This window comes from Amblyomma maculatum, chromosome 4 (genome assembly GCF_055883805.1).
Source record: "Amblyomma maculatum isolate TAMU_Amacu chromosome 4, ASM5588380v1, whole genome shotgun sequence".
NCBI classification, from domain to species: domain Eukaryota; kingdom Metazoa; phylum Arthropoda; class Arachnida; order Ixodida; family Ixodidae; genus Amblyomma; species Amblyomma maculatum.
In genome coordinates, this window is record NC_139347.1 from 184937629 (window position 1) to 184964667 (window position 27039).

Genomic DNA, 27039 nt, shown 5'->3' on the forward strand with positions numbered 1-27039 from the left:
ACTTAACTCAAAAACTCCTGTTGGCTGTGGACAGCATCATTCGGTTGTGCTGTGTCTTTGGAGTGATCATAACATTGTGAGCAGTCTTTTTCCCCCTCATTGATATTTAGAGCTGTATTTTCCTCGACGTAATGCACCACCAGCAAAAATCGAGACTTCGCTCTCCGACGCCAACCGGGTGGTGTTCGCTTGAAGCCTATTTTTTATTTTTTTTTTAGGCCACTTTAAGCTTCCTTTATAAGCGTCTTAAGAACAAATCCTGCTGAGCAGTGACGAAGTTTCCCGTGGATGCCGAGGAGTTCAAGCTTCTTTTTTCGTTGCTCAGTCTGAAATAAAATATATCATGCACTAGAAACTGCAATACATTTATTTCCGTTTTGAATGGCACACCTAAGCGTTCGAAATCGTCTTTTTCATTTTGAGGACTGCACATCAATCGATGTCATCGTTCTGCACTGTTTCAGGGACGATCTTTGGTGAAATAACTTGAGCGTTCAATGCATGCGATAACGCGATGCGGGTGCGAAGTCTACTTGGCCACGCACATAAGCTATAGTGGACAAGAACCACCCTCCTGTGCGTGTTTTTCACTATATATATATATATATATATATATATATATATATATATATATATATATAGGTGGGATGCGAGAACATAACGTACTTGGCCGCTTAAAAAATTGTAGAGCGAAGTGTACGCTTCATTAAAAGAAACATTTTTATTTGACTCGACATTCCGATCGGGGACCGATATCTTATTTCTTTAAGAAGCGTACACTGCTCTCTCTCTCTCTCTCTCTCTATATATATATATATATATATATATATATATATATATATATATATATATATATATATATATATATATATATATATATATATATATATATATATATATATATATATATATATAGCAAGCATGCTGAGCCAGTACCAATGATTTTATGTGCAGTTGGCTGGTGTGATAGAGGTCACATTGGTTGCGTGCTGACCGGAAGCGCTTACTGCGATCAGTTCCGCTATCTTTCTTGAAACGGCTGGCCCTATTGTCGCGAGGATGTTTGCCCGAGGCCGTAGGTCGCTGATAAAGGAGTTGGTCTGGGGCAGTTGGCAAAGTGTACATGTCGCTCACAGCTTACCGCGATAGGCGAGCGTCGCGTACTTGGCTGGGTCTCCCTTTTCCGGCTACTGACTACCTGTGCGCGTTTGGCCTCTTCCGCGCAGAAAGTGTTCACTTCGCGAGAATTGGCCTCCAGGCTCTTCAAGTAGTAGAAGTAAATTTATAACGAAGGCTCTTTCTGATTGTCGTTGAAACGCCGAGAAGGGCATCCGTGTGTTTCTCAAGGAACACATCTCACGTTAAAATCGCGTATTTCATTTAAAGGAGATCATCGTCTCAGCTCACTTGGTGCTTTTTGAAGCCTCATCAGAAATGGAAAACAGGAGAATCTTGAACACGAATAATGCCTTTTTTTCCCCCCTTTTTTTTGCTGGTCCTAACGAAGATTGAATAACCAAAATGCATAACTTGTGGTTTCAATCAATCAGCTTTTTATTTTCTCTATATTAGAGAAGGAGACAGGACTAAAAGCTCGGAAGCTTGACAGAGGTTTCAAAAGCTTCACTGAACTGCCATCGAAAGGGTTTAATTATTTCCCGTGGCCTACAATTGCCTTCAATTATTGGCTCAAGTCGACAATCCTGCACTGATTGACGGTGATGGAAGGCGATGGTCGGAAAGCAGGTTTTTCGAAAGTGCTCGCCTTTTTGAGTGAGATAGACCAAATTTGTGGAGCCGCAGCAATGAGTGTGGTCGCATGTTTACGGTGCTATTGCTGAAAAATCTTATTGTAAAGAAGACAAAGAACAAACAACCCTGCGGCATCGCCATCACCATCGCTTGTCTCCGGCGCCCATCTCTCTCGCGCTGAAGCTGTGCCCTGCGGCTGGTAATTCGATCCTGCTGTGCCCGAATTACTGCCAGCGCTAGACGTTCGAACCAGCTATTAAATCCACATTTCACTTGGTGGAGGTGCAGGGTGGGGTGCTTTCGAGCAAAGACAAGATCCTTAGGTTTCTAACCTGCTAGATGTCCTTGGCACTACTTCTGCGGCTATGCATCCTAGGGCACTCCGCCGACAGGCCTCCCATTTCACCATTCGGGACGGCCTTCTCTACCAAAGGAACTACAACTCAGTGATAGAGGTCGTGTCTTTCTTTCTGAAGTAGTCCAAGAGCTCCTCTCGTCTTGTAAATCAATACATCGGGCTACAACCGCGTATCACCCGCAAACCAACGGCCTCACGGAGCGTTTCAACCGTCCGCTTGGGGACATGCTCGCAATGTATGTTACATCTGAATCTGGGAGCTCCAACTGGTACCAGGTACTGCCATTCGTAACGTTCGCGTACAACACTGCCACCCAAGCAACAACTGGTTTTTCGCCCTTCTTTCTCTTATACGGCCGTGAACCATCTTGCACTCTGGACACAATTTTGCCATACAATCCAGATGCCTCTGAGTACAGTGCTTTGTCCGATATTGTACAGAAGGCTGAGGAATGCCGTCAGCTAGCTCGCACGCGTTTACCTCCAACACTCAAGGCTATCGCAAAGACCAGCATGATAGCCATACCCCTGCTCCAACGTTCCTGGCAGACAGCTTCGTTTGGCTATACGTTCCTGCCACCGGCAAACTAGAAACGAAATACCACGGACCTTATCGCGTCTTGGAACGTACATCCCCTGTTAACTACATCATCGAGCCAGTCACCCCTTCTTCCGACCACCGCCGCCGCGGCCGTGAGGTTGTCCATGTTAGCCGCCTCAAGCCGTAATACAACCCTCTGGTCGTCTCTTCTCCGTGAGTCGCCAGGATAGCGACTTCTTCACGCGGAGGAAATGTAAAGAAGACAAAGAACAAACAACGCTGCGGCATCGCCATCACCATCGCTTGTCTCCGGCGCCCATCGCTCTCGGGCTGAAGCTGTGCCCTGCGGCTGGTAATTCGATCCTGCTGTGCCCGAATTACTGACAGCGCTAGACGTTCGAACCAGTTATCAAATCCAGATTTCATTATATTTATTTTTGAAATCAGCGGTTCTCCCGTCACCTGCACAAGTTGTATTGGCATAGACGGGAGCGTCGTCCTCACGGTGTGCCTTGGAGTGCAACAGGCGACTGAGGCAGGACCTATAGCTCTTTTTGTAAAAAAGATTGAGGTTCTGAAGAACTATAACGATCTTTTGTACTCCACGGGCCGATGCTAGCATTTCTTTCGAGCGTACGTTAGATGTAAGCGCATCAAAAAAAAAATGAAAATTCTGTGGTGAAGACATTTTCTTCGGCTTTTGCCTATGCCCAGAAGGCAAAAAAAGACGCCAAAATTTTCAACTGCAGTTTTCGGCATTCATCTCTGAATTTTGGCGTAAATGCTCTGTCTGTGTGCAAGCATGTGGTGTCGTCTGCCCAGTGGCAATTAGGTTTCCGCAGCCATAACGGTCCGCCGATATCACTCGCTAGTCAATTACTCCGGATTCCCCATCATGCGCTACGTGAAAAGAGCTCGTTCCAATTTTGATAAAGTGAATACGAAGCCTCTCAAGAGGCTTGCGGAGAAGTGTGTTCAAAAATTTATCCAAGTACTACACTCCAATTTCAACTGCGCAAAAAGGCGCGCAAGAAATATCCTTCACCTACCCAAAAGTACGAGTCTGACTTGCAATATTATATGCCTTTCTTCCCTCATGACTGGCTTGACCACGAGCTGCGAACAAAATGTGTCATTGCAAGGAGTAAATAAAAGAAAATCGCCTTCTTGCCAGGACTTAAATCTTTTCGTGTCCTGGTCTAGCGCGCTAACCACTACGCTACGCCGACTTATTCTTTGAACGTCTTCATAATTCTTCTTGCCTCGCACTTTTGTCCCAGCGTAAGGACAACAGAATGCGTTGAGGGAAATGGAAGAGGAAACAACTGACAATGAAGGTGAGGAATTCCTGAAATAAAAGAAAAATGTTAAATCAAAATTAAAAAGCGCGAAAAACGAAATCAAACAAGCACCAAAAATTAAAAACCTCTAAACTACACAAAACCAAAAGTGAGAAAAATAAAAACACCCATAAAAAGTAATGTAGGGAAAATAAAGCAAAAGCAAAGTTGTACACATTGGAGAAGCATGCAAGGAAACTCAGAACGAGTTCATAACAGAACTATATAGGCCTAAAACTTGCGAGGCTTTCGCATTTCCTCACGTATGGAGACTTAAGAGCACCCGTGTAATTTTTTTATGCATTGCACGTTATATCGTTTCTTGAAAAGGCACTCCAATACTTAATTCTAGGTAAAAAATTAACTTACTTTATAACCGCCGAGTTACAGAATGAAGTGCGCGAAAGGAAATTCACATTATTATTTTTTTCCGGTTTCATATTTTTGCTGAACGAAAATATCATAAAAGGCGTTTTCTTTCGGAGTCTTCAGAATGTTCAGATATTTATGCCTCTGCGGTGGCGGCACGTACCAGCGGAGATTCTGAGTGTGCTATACTCGGGGACACTTTTTCTTGGCAATGGGCGCAAAAGTAGGGAGGCGAGGCCTTTAAACGTGTCACTCCGCCATGTAGCTCGACCGCGCGGCTTTCGGCCTGCATAGACGTTGCAGATCATTTCTTTCGTTTGCTTCGACAGCCAGCGCCTCTTGAACTTGACTCGAATCTTGTCTGGTGAAAACGCTTCAGGTCGTTGCGGAGGGAACGAACCAGAACCGGAACGACCCGAACAGGCGGCAGTTGCCATCTTGTCTAAAACTCGCGACAGACATCACAGAAGAAAACCCGGTGGAACCAAGACAAGTGTTTTAGGCATAACAGCTTCATTTCGGAAAATCAGTTCTGATATAGAAAAATATACCGTAAATAACTAACGCTATGATTTCAATTTATTTTTGCAGAAACTACTTATGTAACTAGGCGCTATATTCAGCTGCGTAGGAAGATGGTGCGTTTTGGCGCTGTAGCTATGGCTTCATTGCTAAGAAAAAGTATCCCCTAGTACATATAGCCAAAGGCATTTCTAGGCTCAGCAAAACACGAAACAACACAAATCGTATCGAACGTGTATTGAGCCTCCAAAGCCACACACGAATTGTGAGGTACAACAACAACCTCGTGCCGCTACTTATTCGATGTTTGCATTCAAGGTCAGGCAGACCTTCTAGGCTTTCAGGGAAAAATTATCTCGCTATGGGAAGACGATGGTCGCAGGGGTTCAAGTCTCCGGCCGGTGGCAGCACGCGGGGGGCGGCCAAATTGGGGTCCCACCGGGTGTCATCTAGCTACAGAGCCAAGCATGACTCTTTCCTTTGGCGGCGGTAGTTAATTAACGGGACCTCTCAGATTAGCGTCGGATGTAATGAGCTCTTGCTTAAAACACGAAAAACAAAACAAAAAATGTGTTCAAATCGGCTGCGAGCGGTACACAAGTGAATGCGTACGTTATACTGTTACGAGAACAGCTGTTAAAACTGGTACGCTAGCGTACCAGTTTTAAGTCTAGCTATATAGGGGGAAAACAAAACTGAGCTTAAAAACTGCAGGTGTGAGCTCGAGCACTCTACTGTCTAAAATGTACCCGGTTGCAGCGGGCGAAAATTCCAGCTTTTGCCGGCTTTTTTTTCTAAAGTGTATGCTAACCAATAATAAAGAAAAAAAAACTGCAAAGTTTTGTACTTGTTTTTATAATTTTAAACCATACAATGCACCACTTTTCACTGGATAATAGCTACGAAATACTGCCGATGCTTCGAAAAAATTGCAATGAAAATCGAAGATGACTTCATTAAAAATCAATATTATCCGTTATTTAATGTTTTTGAGTTTGACAGATTATGAGTGTTGTTGGCGAAAAGCGAGCTGGTCTGAAAGTACAATCCTTATCTGAAATGACGAAAAGCGAACGTGAAGAAGACTTATAAAAAGATTTAGCGGCAATACCTAAATGATAATTACCAAACGTAAGGGCTGAAAATTCAGTTTTTTTGCAGCATGTGGCTAGTTAGGGCACTCGACTGCTAATCCCAAGGACGCGGGACCGAATCCCAGCCGCGGCGGTAGCTTTTTGATGAAGATGGAAATGCAAGGGGCCCTTAATGCATTCGACGTTGGTGCACGTTAAATATTAACTGGTGTCGAAATTTCCCTTTCGTTCCGCTACGGCGTCCCTGACAGCCTAAATTTCGTTAAGAAGTTAAACTCCATAAACCAATCCTAATTATCGCATAAGTTCTTTGGGATGTTTCATAAGTTCTTTGGGAGTTATACATTTCATTTTTTGCAGCGTATGTAAGCTCCAAATTCTAAAGTTCAAGCTCAGCTACTTTGGTCATCTGATGAGAAGAAAGGAGTCGCTGGAGAAAGATTTGATGCTGGGAAAGATTGAGGGTCGCCAGAGAAGGGGTGGGCAGCGAACGCGATGGTTAGATGACATCCTCGAGGCGCTGCAGATGAAGTTATGTGGTGTTAGGGAGATAGTGGAGACCGGAAAGCGTGGCGTGACATGGTCAATAGGGTCACGAAGAGTCGGACACGACTGAACAGCTGAACTGAAGCTCCAAATAAGTTGGCGCTTCTTTTGCCAAACTATTGCAGCAACAAAAAGTATGTTTCATAGCATGTCGCATAGATTTAATGTAAATTATGGCTTGGGACAAAATTTTAGTCTGCATTCAGCAGCGCTCCGAATTTTAAACTTTACTACTTACCAAAAATCAAATTTTTATTCCTGTTGCGATTTAAGAGTTTTTTTTTCTGCTGAAACTGTAGTAATTATAGCAAAAATAAGGTCTATTTGTCCGTATTGATTCATTTACACCATCATACCTCATCAAAATCAATAAATATACCTTACAATGTTTTCCACCCCTTGTACAACTTCTTCCAGGGGAAACTGCAGCGTTTCTAGCTTCTTTGCTTTTTATCGACTCATCCCCCATCTTATATAAAAATATATATTGCAATTTTTTCGGTGTCTTGTGCTAGGCAAGTATTTTTTTTTTTTTTTTTTTCAAAGAAACTACAGCGTTTGTAGCAAAAATAACGCCCATTTCTTTGTATCGAATCATTTGCTTGAGCAGGTCTCGATTAATTTCCTGATATGAACGTACCAAATATAACCAGTAAAGAGCAGTAAGATATGGTATGAAAAAGTCAAATGACTAAATATTTCATTATTTTCTTTTTAGTAGTGAAAAAGAAAAAGAAAATAACAGTCAGTCATTTCCTGCTTGAGACCTAGCATTAGCTATGCGTTCCGGACAGACGAACTTCTCTTAACCAAGGCAATCGCCTTTGACTTTATGGATGCAAATACAGTTCGAAATGATCGCAGTTGCTAAAGCCACGACGACGGATTGCTGCCATATGTTTACTTCTCTGTGACCGTGAAAAATGTTTTTTCTGCAGAAATCAAGCCACTATTGAGACTGGAAGATGCCCGAGAAAACTTGAAATAAGCGTTATTATATGTAGCGGATCTTCAGCTTCTTCTTATGTGGAATGAAGTACGTTAACGCTATAAGAATACAATGGGCGTCACCACCGTTGTCTGTCTGCATGAAAAAAAAAAATCGCCCTAAAAAGTTTCGCTTTATAGCACGTGCTTTTGAAAAGATTGATTAACCTGTCTCCCAGAACACATGTTTAGCAAGCCTATATGCACGTCAGAGAGCTGAACCAGCACGCTCATAAATTGAAAGAAATTTAAAAGGGTAGCGTTCCTGAAGTGTTAGCAAAGATACTTGGGGGCTATGAACTTTAGCGAGTGACCTTTATAGTGATGCACAGAAGGCAATCATTTCTATAAACATTGCTGTGCGAGAAGCTTCGCGTAGATGTCGGACCAAGTGCTGGAGTTTAGGCGATCAAGCAACGCGAATGGCAGTGGTCTGCGGGCATACTCTCAGATCACTGCTGCGATCTGCACACTGGCACATTGCAGCAGCTTTACTTTGTACTGATCAGTCCTCGAGAGTAGGGTTAAAATAAAGAGATAGAAAGGGAAATAACGAGAAGTGCAGATTCCTGTTGCATGCAGTAGGTGTGAAGTATAGAGTGCTCACCGGCACCACGACGACACTGCATGTCGTGACAGCGGAGTTAGTGAATGCATCCTTTACTGCACAGTGCGTGCTCAGACCGGCCGACGTCCATGGCTAGCAGGATGAGAGGACAGTCACTTTGAAGCTATCGCTTTTCGTCTATGCCACTCTATTTTCATGCGACGTAAGCAACAGCTTGTACAATACAGCTTGCAACGTCGCAAATTGAGCTATGCTAACTATAGTGCAGCAAGCTGAGCTGCTTGTTAGGTTAGATATAATGGCGTTTACGCCAGCTATAAACCACGAGCTCGCTCTACAACTTCACCCGATGCATCAAAGGCGTTCATAAAATTGGCCAGGGCGCCGTCCCTTTCCCACCTCAGCGTTTATCCCCGCCATGCCGTGGAATTTAAGGCTTGGTTTGGGTTTGTCTTAGGTAGTTTAACGTCTCAAAGTAACTAAGGCTATCAGGAGCGCCGTAGTTGAAGGCTGCGGATAATTTTATCCACTGAGGTTCTTTATCGTGCACTGACATATTAGGGCTGCCGCAAGCTCCCCGGAGTCCGAACTCTCAGAGCTGTCGGCGCGCAACCCATTCAGTCGTCGGGTATAGCCTATAGAGGGAGATATACCTCAATGGCGTAAAAGATGGCAACTTTGATTACTTGCGAATTTCGTTTCATTCCTCAGTCAGCGTTACTCACTTTGAGATGCTACAAGTCTATACGTAAACACCTTAAGCGAAGCGTGTTCGAGGGCTGATTCAAGTACCGGTTCTACGTGGACAGAACAATGAAAGCCAAGCCCCTTTGAAGTGCCAGCCAGCGGCGCCTGCCTTCGTCTGTCATGGCGCTGCTGCGTTGTCATTTTGCTAACCCTAATTAATGACGTTTAGACCTTCTGAAACGCTTATACTTTATCAACAAGCACTCACTAGACCTTCTATTAAGTGCGTAAGTATCCTTTAAGAAAACAATTTTCTACGTTCATTTCGCGTGCCTGGCATCAGACTGTATATCAGGCTGGTTGTCGGTAAACGTTCCACATACCAATTACACGTGATCTTGGCCCATTTCATCCGAGCTATAGTTTAACCGGGCCTACACAAGTTTTGTTACCGTACCAAGACGCGCCGTGACCGAAGGAAATAATTCGGTTCACGGCTGGATGACAACAAAGCAGGAGCGATAGGTGAGATACGTATGGTAGCCGAGCACCCAGGCACACCCGTGCGATCTGCATGTCTTCATGCGGTAGCCGCAACAAGCGGGCAGGGAACCAGACTCGAATACCGAGCGATGACCAGTTCGAATGTCGTCTGTTGGGTGATCCCGTGCTTTGTGTTGTGCGCGCTGCATTAGAGTGCCGCGATGAAGTGTTGGGCGACCTTGCGCTCTCATATGGAAAAGGTGAATATAGTGAGAATTCCGGCTACTTGTTTCATCACGATAAACAAAAGAAGCGACAACAACACGCAAACACAAGAAGAAAGAAATGAACAAGCCCTTGTCCTTGTCTTCCTGCGCGCCTTCGTGTTGTTTGCGCTGCTTTTATTTATTTATTTATTTATTTGTTTGTTTTTTGTTTGTTTGTTTACTTACTTACTTGTGCCCAGCGTCAAGATGCATTACAGCAGGGAAGGACGATATACATAAAAACAAACATAACGTAAGCAGTGCCAGCAACGGAAGCAAGTCAAAATCGCATCAAAACGAAGGCAAAACAAAACAGATAAAGTTTCACAGCGTCACAAAACTGAAATGGTTATTATAAGGCAGAGAAGAAAAGAAAATTATTAAATATAACAAAAGCAATGTCTGAAGATAGTTTGTTCCAAGTGCGTATTGTTTTGGGAAAAAAAAAAGACAATCGATATATACATCAGTTTTTGAGGAGTACAGGTATCAACGTCTAAGGTATTAGCTCATATGGAGCACAGCCGTGCTTTTTTGACAACCCTCCCCGAGCCATCGTGAACAATCGCAGTAGTTGGTAAACTGACACGAGTGATGATGATCGTTTGCTTAATCGAAGCCACGTGCGTTGACTGTACACGTGCGCTCTTCGCCTATGGCGAACAGATCACGCAAGACCGTGAGCCGGCAGTGGCACAAAAAAAAACAAAAAAAAACAAAAACAAAGCCCTGTTCGAAGAAAAACATTCTTAAGAGAGATGCGTGTCATATGGGTTCGATCATATACAGTTGTAAACATTACATGCGCTTCAGAGTTGTGTGCACAGTGTGAAGATGGCGCGCCTAGCGACGTCTTTGACTTCGTTCGCGGCGCACTGAGAGAACACAGCGCGCTGTTCTCGCGCAACGCGTTTATCCTAAACCTTACAGCTCATAGAGACGAGGCCACATGATTAGGCTAGTTTGTTATCTCCAAAAAAGAAGCTGTTTGTTTATAAAAGGAACAAGCGGAGGCCTTTTTGCACTTCGATCCCCTTAAAAGCAGCGGATCAATTTGTGATGCCCAGTTTCCTTTGCCCGTGAGAGGAGAGTTAAAACATACAAAACCAGACGCGAGGATGTTACGCAGACTCATCTTCGGTTTGCTGTCGTAGATCGAGGAAACGGGTATTTAAGGAAAGATACAGAAAGCACTCAGCGAACAGCTACGGATAACGTTTGCATACAGAGAGGTTTCTATAAGTGGCCTCTGCGAGTGCTGGCTCCAAGTGATTCCTAAAGCAGCTTCCAGCCCCGGCGACAAGCGGGTACTCAGCCTACACATAGAACCCACGTGGACGAGCTTAGAACGTCGTACCGTGGACCGGTGAAGGGGTTCAACACTTTCTTCGTGCCCAAAGCATCACTCGTCAGTAAGGATATGTCAAGCAAAGAGGCAGTATCTCCCCGTTACTACTCAACGTCTATTTCCAGCAGGTGTTTAGATGAATGGATTGGGAAGAGCTGAGAACAACACTTGATAGAGAATGCCTACTAGCTGACGGCATTGTGCTGCTGATAACCTCGGAGGCAGAGCTGGAAAACCATAGGCGGGAATGTCAGACTGTCGATTGATGTTGGGTTGCGGGGTCTTGGAACAATAGTGACTCCAGTTATACAACATAGACTTGCCAATGTTTAGGCACATACTTATATCTAGGAGTGATGGATGACACTTGTGTTCCCTAGAAATCGTATGATATACTGGGCACTAAAAAGTAAATGCGGCCAGCAGCTGCACAAATGATCAATAGTTTCCGATGTATTTAAGCACTATTGACAAAGGAACGTAATGTTTGGTTTAGTGTTTTATTCTTTGCTGTGATGTTCATAGACATTGCTGTACCGGGATCACATTTTGCTATTTACATACGACCGTTAAATAATTTAAAATTGAATTTCTTTTCTCTCCTGTTTCGATTTCAATAGAAACCATCGATAACCGATAATCATCGTTCAGCAGAACGATGGTTATCTCGTCAAAGCTGTCAAGGTCAACATTTCCTTTTCAGCCCATCATGTGACCCAGACTTCATTTTTACGCCATAGTAATCGCTCGGCTCTTCAAACCGTAACCGAAACTGATGAGAAAAATATCAATTATATATAATTTCTTGCTCACAGGTGAGAACGACGTTGTGATCCGTATGCAGGAATGTTTACGCATCAGTGACAAGACGCAAAATGCAACCAAATTTCGATATGTGTACTCTTCTACCAAATTATTAGGAAATGAAAGAAATGAAAGTTCTTGTGGGACCTTAGCCAACGACTGTTGCCTGACGCACGTGTCGCAGCAGCTGTAAATATTACACGCTGAGGATAGCAGCTGCGAGCTTTGTATCTGACGATTGTTGTGGCCTTATAAAAGGATTCCTCGCATTTTTTGCACTCGATCAGAACAATGTGTTAATATTTGTTGTTTCGGCGTGGCGATTTTTAATATATTTCCCGTGCCCGCGTATAGGGCTCTAATAAAAGTCCTGTCTCCCTGGTATATACAATCGGTCGCACGCCGAGCAGCTTCCACAGGGTCCCAAAACAACTCCGGCTATTAGAGACGCTTTAGTGGAGGGATCCGGAAATTTGGACCACCCGGGGTTCTTTAACGCCCACTCATATAGCACAGCTTGCTTTTCACCTCAATCGAAATGCAACCGCCGTTTCCAAGGATTGGATCCAGCGTCCTTGAGTTCAGGACGGGTAGCAATTAGGGTCTTCCATTTTTAATGTACCCAGGTTTTGCCGCGGATTATTAGTTATTTTCAACACTGTAGGTTTCAGCTTGGAGTTGTGACAGAGTGGAACATGCATACACATAGCAAGAACTTGAATAAGTGGAACACTCACATCAAAACTGGTAGAATCTTGCTTAATTAAAACAGGGCTAGCAAGATGTGTGTGTTATGTGCTAATATTTACACACACCGGCAAACCATAATTACAGCAATAAATTTATTGAACTCGTTCAACAAACACACACACACGCGCGCACGCGCACGCACACACACACACACACACACACACACACACACACACACACACACACACACACACACACACACACACACACACACACACACACACACACACACACACACACACACACACACACACACACACACACACACACACACACACACACACACACACACACACACACACACACACACACACACACACACGCACGCACGCACGCACGCACGCACGCACGCACGCACGCACGCATGCACTGATTCACTAAACTGGTTGCACTCAAGTAGAGTGAGTGAAAAGAATGAATATTTGCAATGAGGTCTGCAAGGCAATGCGCCCCTACCTGACAAATTGTGACTGGGCTCCTCATTCTTCCTCTCTTCCCCTCTCGCATCTCCTCATGTGTCTGTAACTAACCGGAGCACCCTCCGGTAAACCTCCCTCTTCCCCTCTTCCCCCCTCCCCCCCCCCTCTCTATATCTCTCTCTCTCTCTATCATATGTCGTGCAATTTGTTCACTATTCAGATACCGGGAGCCATTGGGATCCTGGACTATAAGGAAAACCGCCCACGTAATTCCACGAACCAATTAAAGTTAATTCTCTCTCTCTCTCTCATTTTGTTTACATTACTTTCTCGCTTTGACATTACTTTCTCGCTTTGGTCTAATAAATATTGGAGCGAAAGTCCGAGCTGCAATCGCCGAATTCGCCGGGCGCCGACGAATGAAAGACCTGAGCTCTTCAGGAGGCCCCACCTCCTCTTCTCCTTAAGCCTCTGAGTCGGTATAAAAATATTTTCTCTATAATTCCCAAACCTCGGCTTCTTCAGCCCATGAGTGGGGATAACATAACCTTCAATGTTTCGCAAGGTAAAACTAGGAATTAGTTGCTTTGATATAGATTTAGCTACTCCGCGCGTTTAGCTCTCTTGTTAATAAAACAGAGAAAGACAAAACCTTGGAACGGATCTGAACCGGCTGGGTTCGAGTGCGCGTGATCGAGTTCAGTAGTCGAGCGTGTTAACCACTCAGCTTCTGCGGTTTTGTTTTTGAACATAATACTTATTAACACTTCTTTTTGGGCGAGTTGGTTCATTTTTGGAAAACATTAAAAGAGCGCAAACACACACGACCACTAAGGACAAGAGACGAGACAGCGCAGACTGGCGCTTGTGTCTCGTCTCTTGTCCTTAGTGGTCGTGTGTGTTTGCGCTCTTTTAAAATTTTCCAATAATACTTATTAAACTGAAAATTGCTATATTAAAATGAACTTACAGACGTTGCATGAAACGCCGCAAAATGCACATCAAAATACAGCGTAACCGGGCAGTGGATGCGAGGCAAATAAGGCTGAGCACTTAAAGTGAGAGTGCCACTGCTCTTCAAAGTCGGTCTGCTTGTGCCTTTCGTTCAGTTGAACAGACATGACAGAAATTAGATTTTGTCGAAACAACTAATTTAAAGTGCGGATCCATTATTTAGTTCGCTGTCGCTCGTTATAACCAGGTTTAAGTAGGGTTAAGCCTCCTCGTTTGTTTTGTTTTTTTTTCTTTAATTTTCCTTTTACGAATCGTATTTTGCTATGCCACCCCAAATATATGTGGTGACTTCGCTTACATGAGGCTGTAGAGCTACATATAAAATTCCGTCGCGTGCACATTATTAATGCGAAGGCATGTCTCGCAGCGCCGTCTACCCCCTTGCTCCGCCAATGCGCGACAAAAAAAGCAAGCGAAGTTCATATGTGATTGAGAGTGCCGTTAATCATCTCACGGGAAACCCACCTATATTTCGTCGCGCTCATCCACCATATAAAAGCCTCTACCAGTATCCCCCGACCAACGAGCCCAAAGTAGGACCGATCCGGCGAATAGAGGTTGAGCACCTACCCCGAACACGCAGCGTGGCGGGGCCATAGAAGGCGTTCGAGGTGTGACGGGATAATTGACCGATTAGCGCGGGAAACTTATACGTCGATCCCCCGCGTCGCGGCGTTCCTTCTAGCTGCTTTTGTTGGGCGCGTGTCGGTTCTCGAGCCGCTTCCACGAGCGAGCGCGCAGCCTTTCAGCCCGCCAGCTGCGCTGGGTCGAAGCGAAGGGGAGAGGCCACCTGGTCGCCAAGTATTGAACCGGTAGCCGCGTCAAAATCGTGGTGCACAGAAACCGCGCCGCGTTTCTCGCGCGGTGAGAATCGTGGAAACGGGAGGAAGGCGCGGCGCTCCGATGGATACAACCTGAACTCGGGCCCGTACACATGCGGTACTTGTGACCGTAAAACCGTACGTACACTTGAAATCGCTGACGTTTGACATGGGGTCGTTGGATTGCTTACGCGATGTCTCGCTGCTGTGAATATACACCGCGGCAAATGTATGTCGCGTCGAGTGTTCGGTACTTCTTGAATATCACCCAGCGTTTACGTTACTTTCGGTGAGAGATATCTCCTCGTACTCATTAACGCTTACGGTTGTTGCTGCCCGTATATACGTCACCGCCATCTGACATATATGGCACAAAATTTTGGACTGCATTCAGTACAGCATGATGCCCTTACATAGAGAAATATGCTATCGCAACCTTCGAGTCCGCCAATTTTGCCGCGTATTCGTGATGGCAAACAGGCAGGCGAAGGTTTTTAGCAGAAAACGATTAATCGGTCCTACTTGTGTCCTTAAAGGCGACAAGATCGGCATCATCTGTAGAAATCATCTGTATCTGTCTTGCTGCGGTCGGTGAACGAAACAAGCATCTTGCATTATCAGGATCATCGCGGTGCACCTTTGCAAGGAGTCACCAACATCGCTATTTTGCGCTGCAATCTTTCGCGAGGTGAGAGGTAACGCAAAGTAATTAAACTCTTAAATACTTTCTAACTTGCTAGCACGGCAGAAAAGGAAGATCATGATATCTTGCGCCTGTTGCGACATTTAAAAACCCGTACTAAGAAATACGATAGTAAACAGCTCAAGTGCTATAGGCTCATAGAAATTCCGTGCGGAATTCATCGTTATTAGAATGGCGAAAATACTCGCTCTATTTTGAATACTTCGTGAAAATAGCATCATACATGCACCGTATACATAGTTGTACTGCAACTGGATGAGTACCGTTTAATTTACTGTACTTAGAAAAGACACTCCATCAAGCGCATTAAGAACTCTATTTTTGTTTTCTTTAATAGAACAAGCTACTCCCTGCCGCTAGTACGCTTAAGCGCACCGCTCAGAGAAGCAGAATGACGTACGAAAACAATAAATTACGTTTTGTTTAGAGTGTTTAGAGGGGCTGTTCCCAGGACAAACCTTCACTTTATCACTAGTCATTTAGAAATTGCCCGCTTTCTAAGCGGGCCTGCTTCGCAGTCTTCGAACTTGGTAGTTTTCAGGGCATCACAGGCCCATTTTCCCGTTGGTGGGGATGTTTTCTGATCTGTTCTCGAAAGCCCATACACAATTGAAGTGCTGTTAGGGATGGCTTGTAAGTTGCATTTAGAGCTCGTATTTTAATACGGATCATATTAAGGCGGTAAGTGGGTTCGTGCTTGTGCGTGCGTGCGCGCGTGCGCGCGTACGCACGTACGCACGCATATAGGCATGGTTACGATACGGACTCCTGCGTACCATGGTGCGTATAGGGATTTCAACCTCGGCTAGGTGGCGCTCCCGAATGGATGAATGGATGCATGGATGGATGGAGTATTGGAGCGTCCCCTTTGAAACGGGGTGGTAGCAGTTGCTAGCATGCTCATTTTTCACCCTATATCTTAATTATTGTTTTACATTGGTTAACTATACCATCATTCTATTTATTGAATTTTTGTTTCTACATTACTAATATTATGTCACTTTTATGAACAGAGGAAGCAATCAGCGGAATTTCATAACACAGGAGCCGGATGGCCTATGCGCTTCGTTTCGCGACGTATCGGTTGCAGGGCGGCTTTTTTTAAGCGCGTAATCCTGAAGGACAATTACGTATGCAACTCTAAACGAAAAGAAACCGATTGATATATAATGTGCATAATGTGGAGCAAGCAGGAGAGCTATCTCTCTAGCCTCACCGCAGTGGTACAGTGGTTACCTCAGGGCCCAAGGACGCGGGATCGAATCCCGACCGCGGCAGCCCGCTTTTCAATTCAAGCGAAAAGCAAGGCGCCCATGTTATGTTCTATGCCAGCGCATGTTAAAGAACCCCAGGCGTCAGAAATTCCGGAGCCCTCCACTACGGCGTCTCTCATAGACTGAGTCGATTTGGGACGTAAACCCCATAAACCATAATTATTTTCCGTGTACGCGAAGTGTGGTCGCAGATGATTGGTGCACGTCAGCAACAAAGTATATCTCCAGATGAGTCTATTTCTCAGGTTTCTTTACAATAAATGAACTCGCACTGCTTATAGTGTTTCCGCGCGCGCTGTAGTTTGTAGTTTTAGATGCTCGGCACAATGATTAATCGCCTGAGCTCGTTCCTTATACATGCGGTTTCGGATTGCATTACATGTGTTTACACTGGGCCCGCGATATATAAGCTTGGTTCAATACGCAACAGCTTTCTAAGTCGCGCGCTTCTGTGCGCGCGAACTGAAACATCGCAGATATGGTTCCCCGGGGACTATATGTGCCACTGGATTCCTCTAGTAACGTTTGCGCGCGAACGTACCGCATGTTTAAACTGTTTTATTCTTGTGCATGCATTTACACTTACGCGCTTGTCGACACGTGCGCATGGCGAAGGCCTTTCTTGGCTCATGAGTGGCGGGCACAGAAAGTAACTGCCCTCAAAATGCGTAACCAAGACAGATCCAAAGCCAATTCAACATAATCCACATAACAAACCAAACAGACAAAATGCCGAATAAAGTCATGATTACTTGGCTGTAATGCCTTAATGGCAGTAGGTAATAGCTAGCCACATTAGTCATAGCCCGAATTGCAGTCATAGCGAAAACTCCAGTCCATAATCCACATATGAAGGCAATACGGCATCCGGCCATCATTAATTGGCTATAATGCCTAACAACAATGCATAACGACTAGCCACATCAGTTATATCCCTAATCCAAGCCACAAGCTAGGCTCAAATCCAGAATCCACATATCAAGCCAGTACCGCATCTACATATCGAGCCAATACCGAATCCAGTCATCATTAATTGACTGTAATACATTAATGACAACGCCTAATGTCTTGCAAAATTAGTCATATCCCTGATACAAGTTATAGCCAAGACTCCAATCCAGAATTTACATAAGCCGATACGAAATCCTGTCATGATTAATTGGCTATAACGCCTTAATGCAATGAATAATGACTTGTGGCATTAGTCATAGCCATAATCAAAGTCGTAGCCAGCAAAACAATCCACATAAGTCAACCACAGCCAACGCAAGACGCCCCTTTGTGCGTTCGCATTACAGCATGTAAGGAGACTTAGGTGCACCCCTTTAGTTTTTAAACAGGGAAATATTGGTTGAGTGCACTTGATGATAAATTGGACATTCCCTGATCATTGCAGCTCCTAACATCACTGAGTGATTCAGCGTGTGAACGATCGTTTTCGAAGGACCATTGCCATTGTGACCGAAGTGACTTGATTGGTTTGGTTGGTTTGTGGGGTTTAACGTCCCAAAGCAACTGAGGCTATGAGAGACGCCGTAGTGGAGGACTCCGGTAATTTCGACCACCTGGGGTTTTTTAACGTGCACTGACATCGCACAGCACACGGGCGCCTTGCCTTTCGCCTCCATCGAAAAGCTGCCGCCGAGGCCGGGATTCGATCCCGCGTCCTTGGGAACAGTAGTCGAGCGCCGTAACCACTGCGCCACCCCGGCGGGGTGAAGTGACTTGAAGTAATACTATAAGTTTCAAGTGAAGTTTTAAACCTACAGCTCAAAAGCTAAAGGAAAGTCAGTCTTTGTAGCGACTTGTATCATGATAGCGTATCCTGTGCAGCCTTCTTTTCAACCGTAAGCAATGTATCCATTTTTAGTGTGAACATTAAAAGCTCGAAGGAAAGCAATTTGGCTTAGAAAGAGCTTTAGATCTACTAGGTCTCAGGTTTGATCTGCTTGCATTTACGGAGACACGATTCCCTCATGGAACATAAATGGATACCAGTCTGAAGATGTTCACTGATCGGACAGAAGAAGGGGCGGAATTTCATTCTGTCAAAAAAGGAAAAAAAAAAAATAGCCATTATGTTACAGCTGAATTTTCACAGGTAACCGTCCGTTATGAGTCACTGTGATTAGTTCCATAAAACCCCGGCCCTCAGTCACCAGCTGCTGCGGAACAACTGACCACGGCGGCGGTCAGACCTGTGACGCAGCAGGGGGTGCTAAGAAAGCCTGGCTCCGCTGGACAGGCCGCCATTGGAAACTGACCCTGGCAACGTTTAATGCTAGAACCCTAGCTAGTGAAGCTAGCTTAGCAGTGCTGTTAGAGGAACTAGAAGGTATGAAATGGGATGTCACAGTACTTAGTGAGGTTAGGAGGCCGCATGAGGCATATACTGTACTGAAGGATGGGCGTGTGCTGTGTTATCGATGCTTACTGGAGAGGCGACAACAAGGAGTAGGTTTCCTTGTCAATAAGTGCATAGCGGGTAATATAGATTAATTCTATAGTATTAATGAGAGGGTTGCAGGCATCGTAATTAGGCTTAATAAGCGGTATAAACTGAAGGTTGTACAGGCCTGTGCACCTACATGTATTATGATGACCAGGCAGTTGAAAGCTTCTACGAAGATTTAGAATCAGCAATGCGAAAGGTAAAGACGCAGTATATACTGTACTAATGGGCGACTTAATGCCAAGGTAGAGAAAAAACAGGCAGGAGACCAGGCAGTAGGCGACTATGGCATTGGTTATAGGAATAGCAGGGGGCAGTTACGAGTTGAGTTTGCACAGCGCAATCACTTAAGAATCATGAATACCTTCTTCAGCAAACGGAAGAACCGGAAATGGGCATGGTAAAGTCCTAACGGGAAGACTAAAAATGAAATTGACTTCATACTGTGTTCAACCCCCGCCATTATGCAAGATGTAGAGGTAATCGGGAAAGTGCGATGCAGTGACCACAGGATGGTGAGGTCCCGAATTAGCTTAAATCTGAAGAAGGAATGCAACAGATTAGTAACAAAGAAATCCATCAACGAATCAGCGGTGAGGGGGAGGGCAGAAGAGTTCAGGATCTCGCTACAGAATAGATATTCAGCTCTAACTGAGGACGAGGACATTACCCTAGAACCAATAAACAATAATTTCAGAGACATCATTACCGCGTGCGCTGTAGAAGTAGGCGGTAGGATAGTTAGAGAGGATACCGGTAAGCTGTAAGGGGACGAAAGGTTTTATTAGGAACGCCAGAGTATGAAAGCTTTCAATCCAGCAGACCAGATAGAATTGGCCGATATATTGTCTAGCTAATCAATAACCGCAAGGTGGCCGATATAAGGAAGTATAACATAGATAAAATTGAGCATGCTAAAGAACGCGGGAAGCCTTAAAGCGGTAAAGAAGAAATTGGGCATAGGCAAAAACCGGATGTATGCGATGAGGGACAAGGCGGGCAACGTCATCACGAATATAGAGAAGATAGTCTAAGTAGCCGAGGAGTTTTATACAGATCTCTACAGAAGCCAAAGTAGTCAGGACCGTAATGAGATTGGCTTTAGGGATAAACAGTCAGACGTTCCACCAGTGACGAAGGACGAGGTCAAGAAAGCATTAGAAACTCTGAAAAGAGGGAACTCAGCTGGAGAAGATCAGATAACTACAGATTTGTTGAAGGACGGGGGGATATCGTGCTAGAAAAACTGGCCACCCTGTATACGCAGTGCCTGGTGTCATCGACGATACCGGAACCATGGAAGAATGCAAACATCATCCTCATTCATAAGAAAGGGGACTATAAGGACCCTAAAAATTACAGACCAATCGGCTTACTGTCTGTTACGTATAAGGTATTTACTAAGGTAATCGCTAATAGAATCAGGACAACATTAGACTGCAATCAAGCAAAGGATTAAGCAGGTTTTCGGAAAGGGTACTCTACTATCGATCATATCCATACCATCAACCAGGTGATAGAAAAATGTCCAGAATATAATCAGTCCTTATACATAGCATTGATTGACTACGAAAATGAATTTGACTCAGTTGAAACCTCGGCGGTGATGCAGGCACTGCGAAATCAAGGGGTAGACGAGCCGTACTTGAAAGTGCTGGAAGATATATGTAGTGGCTGCACAGCAACCATAGTTCTGCATAAAGAAAGTAACAAAATTCCCATAAATAGAGCAGTTAGGCAAGGAGACACATTCTCCCCAGTACTGTTCACAGCTTGCCTAGAGAAAGTATTCAGACTTGGAATGGGAGCAGTTAGGGATAAGGGTAGATGGAGAATACCTCAGTAATCTGCGATTTGCTGATGACATTGCCTTGCTAAGCAACTCGGGGGATGAATTGCAAATAATGCTTGATGACCTAGACAGGAAAAGTAGAAAGGTAGGCTTGAAAATCAATATGCAGAAGACTAGGGTAATGTTCAACAGCCTCGGGAAGGAACAGCAGTTTGCATTAGGTAGCGGAGTACTGGAAGTAGTAAGCGAATATGTCTACTTAGGACAGGTAGTAACCGCAGATCAGGACCATGAAAAGGAAATAACCAGAAGAATAAGATTCGGATGGAGCGCAGGCAAGCACTCGCAGATTATGACTAGCAGCTTACCGGTATCGTTCAAGAGGAAAGTATACAACAGTTGCATCTTACCTGTACTCACCTATGGGGCTTAAACGGGGAGGCTAACCAAGAGGGTTCTACTTAAGTTGAGGACAACTCAGAGGGCTATGGAACGAAAAATGGTAGGGGTAACATTAAGAGATAGGAAGCGTGCAGAGTGGGTCAGAGAAATAACTCAAGTTACCGACATTCTAGCGGAAATTAAGAAGAAGAAATGGACATGGGCAGGACATGTAGTGCGAAGAGAGGATAACCGATGGTCGCTTAGTGTAACAAACTGGATTCCAAGGGTAGGAAAGCGTAGCAGGGGGCGGCAGAAAGTTAGGTGTGCGGATGAGGTTAAGAAATTCGCAGGTGTCAAGTGGATGCAGCTAGCACAGAACCGGGCTAAGTGGAGAAATATGGGAGAGGCCTTCGCCCTGCTGTGGGTATAGTCAGGCTAATGATGATGATGAGTCACTGATCAATTTCGACGCTTTGTCACCCGCCCTTTGGCACCCTTATTGAGTCATTAAATTCATCAGCTGTCTGCTGGAGTATGCATCTGAGTTATCTATGCTGTCTGTCCTGATTGGCGACTTTAACTTAAATGCGGCAGTACCAAGTTCACAAACACCAGAGGTACTTGTTGTATTTTAATCATTCCACTGTATCACCGTCATCCATTTAACAACTCAAATGGCAGCAAAATGTGAATCGCTGAACTATTTATGTGTCGCCAGTCATCCTCAAAACATTGTTCTTTCAGGCATTCTGATATATAATTTGAGTGACCACTTGTCGATTTTTTTATCTTTTGTCTTTTCCCCCATCAGTAGAAACGGTAAACAAGCGCAGTCATGATCTTCCTGTCTTTTACCGTAAATTTAATTCAAACAAGATAACTGCTTTTCGGGCCTTAATAGAAGGAGTGCAATGGAACCATGTTCGTAGCGAGATAAATCCTAGCTTTTCTTACGATTCTATTTGCGCACAGTTAAAGACTAATACCATAAAACCTTCCCTTGTATTCCTCTCACAGAAAATCCAGGGAGCCACGGATCACACATGAGTTATAATTAAGGTCCAAGGAAAGAAATAAATTAGAATACCCTGCACAATTAGTAGCTCCAGAGACCTTGACTGGTTATTCGAGGTCAAGAAATACCGAAATAAGTTGAACTCCAATTTTAAGAAAACCAAGGCTGAGTGCTCTAAAAGTATACTCATGACAACATCTAATAATCCTCGAAAAATCTGGAAAGAAGTTGGAAGCCTTATGGGAAACCCTAAGAATGCGGTCCTTACTGCGCTAATATTTATTAGGGCTGAGTACTGCAATACTTCTCTAGCACAAAATGTCTATGATAGCATTTATAATGCCGGCTCACCTTCACATTATTGTAGTACTAAGCCCAAACTATTTTTCAACGAGCCGTGGTGGTGCAGTGCTTACTTCGCTCGATCTCATTGCCCAAGGATGCGGGATCGAATCCCGGCCTCGGTGGCCGCTTTTCGATGGAGGCGAAAAGCAAGGCTCCCACGTGTGGTGCGATGTCAACGAAGCCCAGGTGGTCTAAATTTCCGGAGCCCTCCACTACGGCGTCTCTCATAGCCTGAGTCGCTTTGGGACGGTAAACTCCATAAACCATAGCAATCTATGTTTCAGGAAGCTTGTACGGAACATGATTCTTTTTCTTTCTCCACGTCCTTAAAAAGGTCACATCAGCGGGGGATGACCTCAAAGCTGAGCCCATCATAGCTGTCGCTGAAATATGTGCTCTATGTCAACGTATTTGTACTATGCCTTTGATTAGACGTTATACTTCTTATGGCATGAAGATAGCCAAAGAAGTAGTTACGCAGAAAAGAGACCGATGTGATGATGTAGATAACTACACACCCAAGCTTTATAGAATCTCCTGGAAGGCGTGATTTATGAGGCGTGATTTATGAGGTTTCCTTAAAGAAACTGTCATCATCGCTGAAGAGCAATATGGTTTTCGTGAAAAAAAAAAAAAAAAAAAAGTGTCCACTGTATTGGCATTTCCTAATTACAAAGAAAAATCGCTAGGAATTTTTAAAATAAACAATTTTTATTGCATTGTTTCTTGATCTGAAGGAGGCCTTCGGCTGAATTTAACAACATTTCCTATTCCAGAAACTCCCTTTTTATTTAGCTAGGGTGTGCACTCCAGTTGATCTTCGCCTGCCCACATTAATGAAATTGTACACACTCCACTCACTCCAGACACTATTACGCCGATGACACCACTTGCATGCCTGGCTAATGCATGGTTGTCTTTTCTGACTATAAATCAACTACAGCTTTTAAAATGAAAAACGTCATCCTTAAACCTGGTAATAAATCAGATGACACGTTAATTAATATCATATTTAATGACACTACAATGAACAGGGCCGCCACATTAAACTTTCTGGGTGCACACTATGTGGAGCATTTGAGCTGCACTCTTCACATAAACAAGGAATATGTCTAGGTCGGTTGGTAGGCTGTAAAAAAATTAGGAACTTTATTGCTGCCTGCTTAAAGCATCACTTGTACTGCGCTCTTATCCAGTCTCATCTTATCTATTGCTTACTGATCTGGGGTTCTACCACTAAGACTAACACTGACGGACTCGTTATTCTCCAGAAAGGAGCCGTGCGCTGCATTGAAATCTTGAACACACGGCCCCGATTTTTCAAAGGCACAACGTGCTCGAGGTTCACTAGATATATGTGCTTAAATGTTTCATACATATCAGAATTCAAACTAAACGAGACTTTCCAGAATGTCCGGCTTGCGCTTTCGTAACTATACACGGCATAACACGAGACATAACATCTTCAGTCTAACCGCTGTAAGGACGAGTCATGGCACCTAAACATTGATGCACACTTAATCCATAACTTTTTGAACAACCAGCCATCTTTCATATACATCATATAACAATTTAGTTCGCCTGGAGACTTTTAAAACGTGTGAAAACATACATGCTACCTTATTCCGTGCTATGTGCATTTTTTATCTTCTTTGCGGCAGAAAATTGTGCATATGTTCGAAAACTTGCGTAATTTCTCCGTTGGTGTTTCTTATTACAGCTTAATTTCCATTAGTATTTATAGAACAATGAAATAAGTCACTTCCGCTTTTCTGTCTGTGTATGGGTGACAGGGTCTTATGTAGTTTGAGAGACCATCTGCCTTTATCCCTGTTATCCAAGACCAATTTTGTCTGAAAGCATATTTACGTAGAAGAAAAATCCCTCGAATTCGGATTGGAACGCGGTAGCAGTGTTTCAATGGATCTTATACTCAAACGTTCCTGTACAGTACGATGTCAATGGAGGTTAATGAACCCCTGCCGTTGGAAATTTTCTTGAGCCATGCACAGCGCCATTCCTCATAGACGATGTCACCCTAGAACGTTAAACACTGCAAATTAAACTATTTTAATCTATTCTTAATTATCCCGTTTATAACACCTGCACCGCACGGGGCCGCGAAAGCACTACACTGGTCCCCTTTTGCTGGCGCGTAAAATGCAGTCCCCCTAAAACACAAGAAAGCAAGAAAGAGGCGTTGCAGTTTTTCTAACAATCACTTTTAGTGTTTTTGAAAGGTATCAGGGTACTTCAAGCGGCGCCTGCGTGAGATGATTTATAGCTCTTACTGCATCTAGGCTATCCTGTGCGCAGCATCCAAATAGTGAGACTCATGCATGCATACCCACGGAAGTTAACGCTGGACATATTACGGGTTATACACCTCTCTAAATTTTGCATTCAAAAAGTATGTAATTTATTCTTTTCTCCTTTCTCCGCTTCCTTGCACGTACCACTAAGCTCTTGACTGAGCACATCGAAGCCCCATTCGACTCCTGACGGGGACACCGTGTTCGATTAATGTCAACTGTTTTGCTCCTTCTCGCCAAGAAAAAGAAGATAGCCGTTCCTCCACTCTATAGCACTCCTTTCTTTGTTCTCTTTGCCTCACGACACGCGTGAGGAGTCTACCGAGAAGTGACACAGTTGCTGCGTCTTCCGTTTCCTGAAAAGCAGTTTATATAGCTCTTTTCTCATTTTCATTTCTTTTCTCTTTACTTAATTTTCTCCATCAACCGGTCGTTGGTGCAGGAGAAAAAAAAAAAGTAAAACACAATCAGGGCGAAAGGAGAAGTCGCATCCTCCGAGAGGAGCCACGCGTCTGGCGCGGTGCCTCTGTATTTTAATGCGAGCAATTTAATTTTTAATCAGCGCTTTGCTGAGCTCTGTTGCCGATGTAGCCCTCGACTGCGTCGTCAGAAACGCTATTCAATGATCTGCCTGTGGGTCTGTAGCGTCGGAAGAGCACCCACCAAGAGCCCACATAATAGGGCTACCTCCGTGCGGTCACGACTAGAGCTTCATTAAAGGTGACAAGCTGTGGCAGCGTGCCGGCTAGACGGATAGAAAGGCTTTTTAAATGAACAGCGGCGCGACAGAGGTTTGCCAGCTGGGTGCATAGCATTGGCGGTAGGGGTAATTTTCTCTCCTTTGTTTAAGAGTCTGAGAGAGCATTACTTGATGGAGCGGAGAAACATAGAATATAGGGACAAGAAGTCGCACAGCATACTTCAGTGAAGCGCTAACTTAGGAAGAGAACTATCAAAAAATAAGCTAGGAAAAGCATTTGTAACAAGCAAACTTCATGCCTCCTTGTGCTTTTGAACGTCGGCATAAAAATAGTCGTTCAAGACTTAAAAAGAAAAACAACAACGTGCTGAGAAGGGGAGGAAGTTTGCTATTTTCGTTCCATCGCCAAGAGGGCAAGAGGTTCATGACCGCCTTTTGAACGCCCAGCCTTTGGAAGGAAAAGTAAGCTAGTGCATCTATTTGGCGACTGTTATAAAATACACTATATTTGCGACAAGACGAGAGGATAAGTCCGTGCTTTTTAAAGAACTTCCCTTACACTCTTACGGCATCCGATTCGTACCAGTGCAGAACGATTATGCTTCTCATTTGATTAAGCCTTCCGGCCTCCAGAGTCTGTGGAAAACACGAATTCAGCTACGACACGCCAGTATAAATATTCTATCTGGGCATGAAAACGCCTTAGACAGTGTTGTATATAATGTGCGAAACCCTCAAGGTGCACCAATATCAGCGACAAAGGGTTTGTTTGTCTCATGAGTTCGTGCACTTGAAAAGATTTTAACTACGCATGCGTCAGCTCAAGTGTAGCTGACAGTATATTCATTTGCAACTGTGTTCTCAAGGCAAGAAAAAAAAAAGATAGAAACAGGATAGACGATGAGTCAGGCTTCGCATAGACGCAGAGCAGCAAGCAAGCAGTAACTTTCTTGGTGACTACCAGCGCTGGTTAGAGCAAAGAATCGCCGCTATATCTGTGTTTTTCTTTTATTTAGTTTCGTACCTATAGAATATTATTTTCTGCGGCTTGTAACACAGACTATTTCCGAACATATCAAGGTTCGATACTTCAATTCTGTCTCGTCTAATAGGTTCCGCGGCTTCTTTGATGAAAAAGTAGGCACAGCATGAAGGGGTACGAAGCAGGTACTCCGGAGAAGTGCGGTGAGTTGATTGCACGTTTGGTGCGGTCCCGTCCATGTAATCTGTGCCTGATCTGCCGCGTTTGGCAATGCTAGTCACGCGGGCCATAATTTAGGCCTTACACGTTTCATTCCCTCCTTCCTCTTCCTCAGCGGCGCAGCTTACCAGGCGGCAAGCCGCGTCATTAGAAACCCATTTCTCATGCAATTCGCGAAACCGGGCGCTGTCT

The 27039-nt window shown here is 44.3% G+C and overlaps 1 protein-coding gene across 4 annotated transcripts in view; it reads left to right on the top strand.

Moving 5' to 3' along the window:
* The window catches only part of LOC146193818 (solute carrier family 45 member 3-like), a 133736-nt gene that overhangs the window by 11462 nt on the left and 95235 nt on the right, over positions 1-27039 (top strand). The window contains exon 1 of one of the 4 annotated variants that reach the window (XM_084602842.1): positions 14661-14807. The exons of 2 other annotated variants lie outside the window; for them this stretch is intronic. The gene's annotated coding sequence lies outside the window, so the exon portion shown is untranslated. Of the gene's footprint in view, positions 1-14660; positions 14808-27039 lie in introns of those variants that run through there. One more of the 4 variants, XM_084602844.1, reaches the window with a different exon arrangement.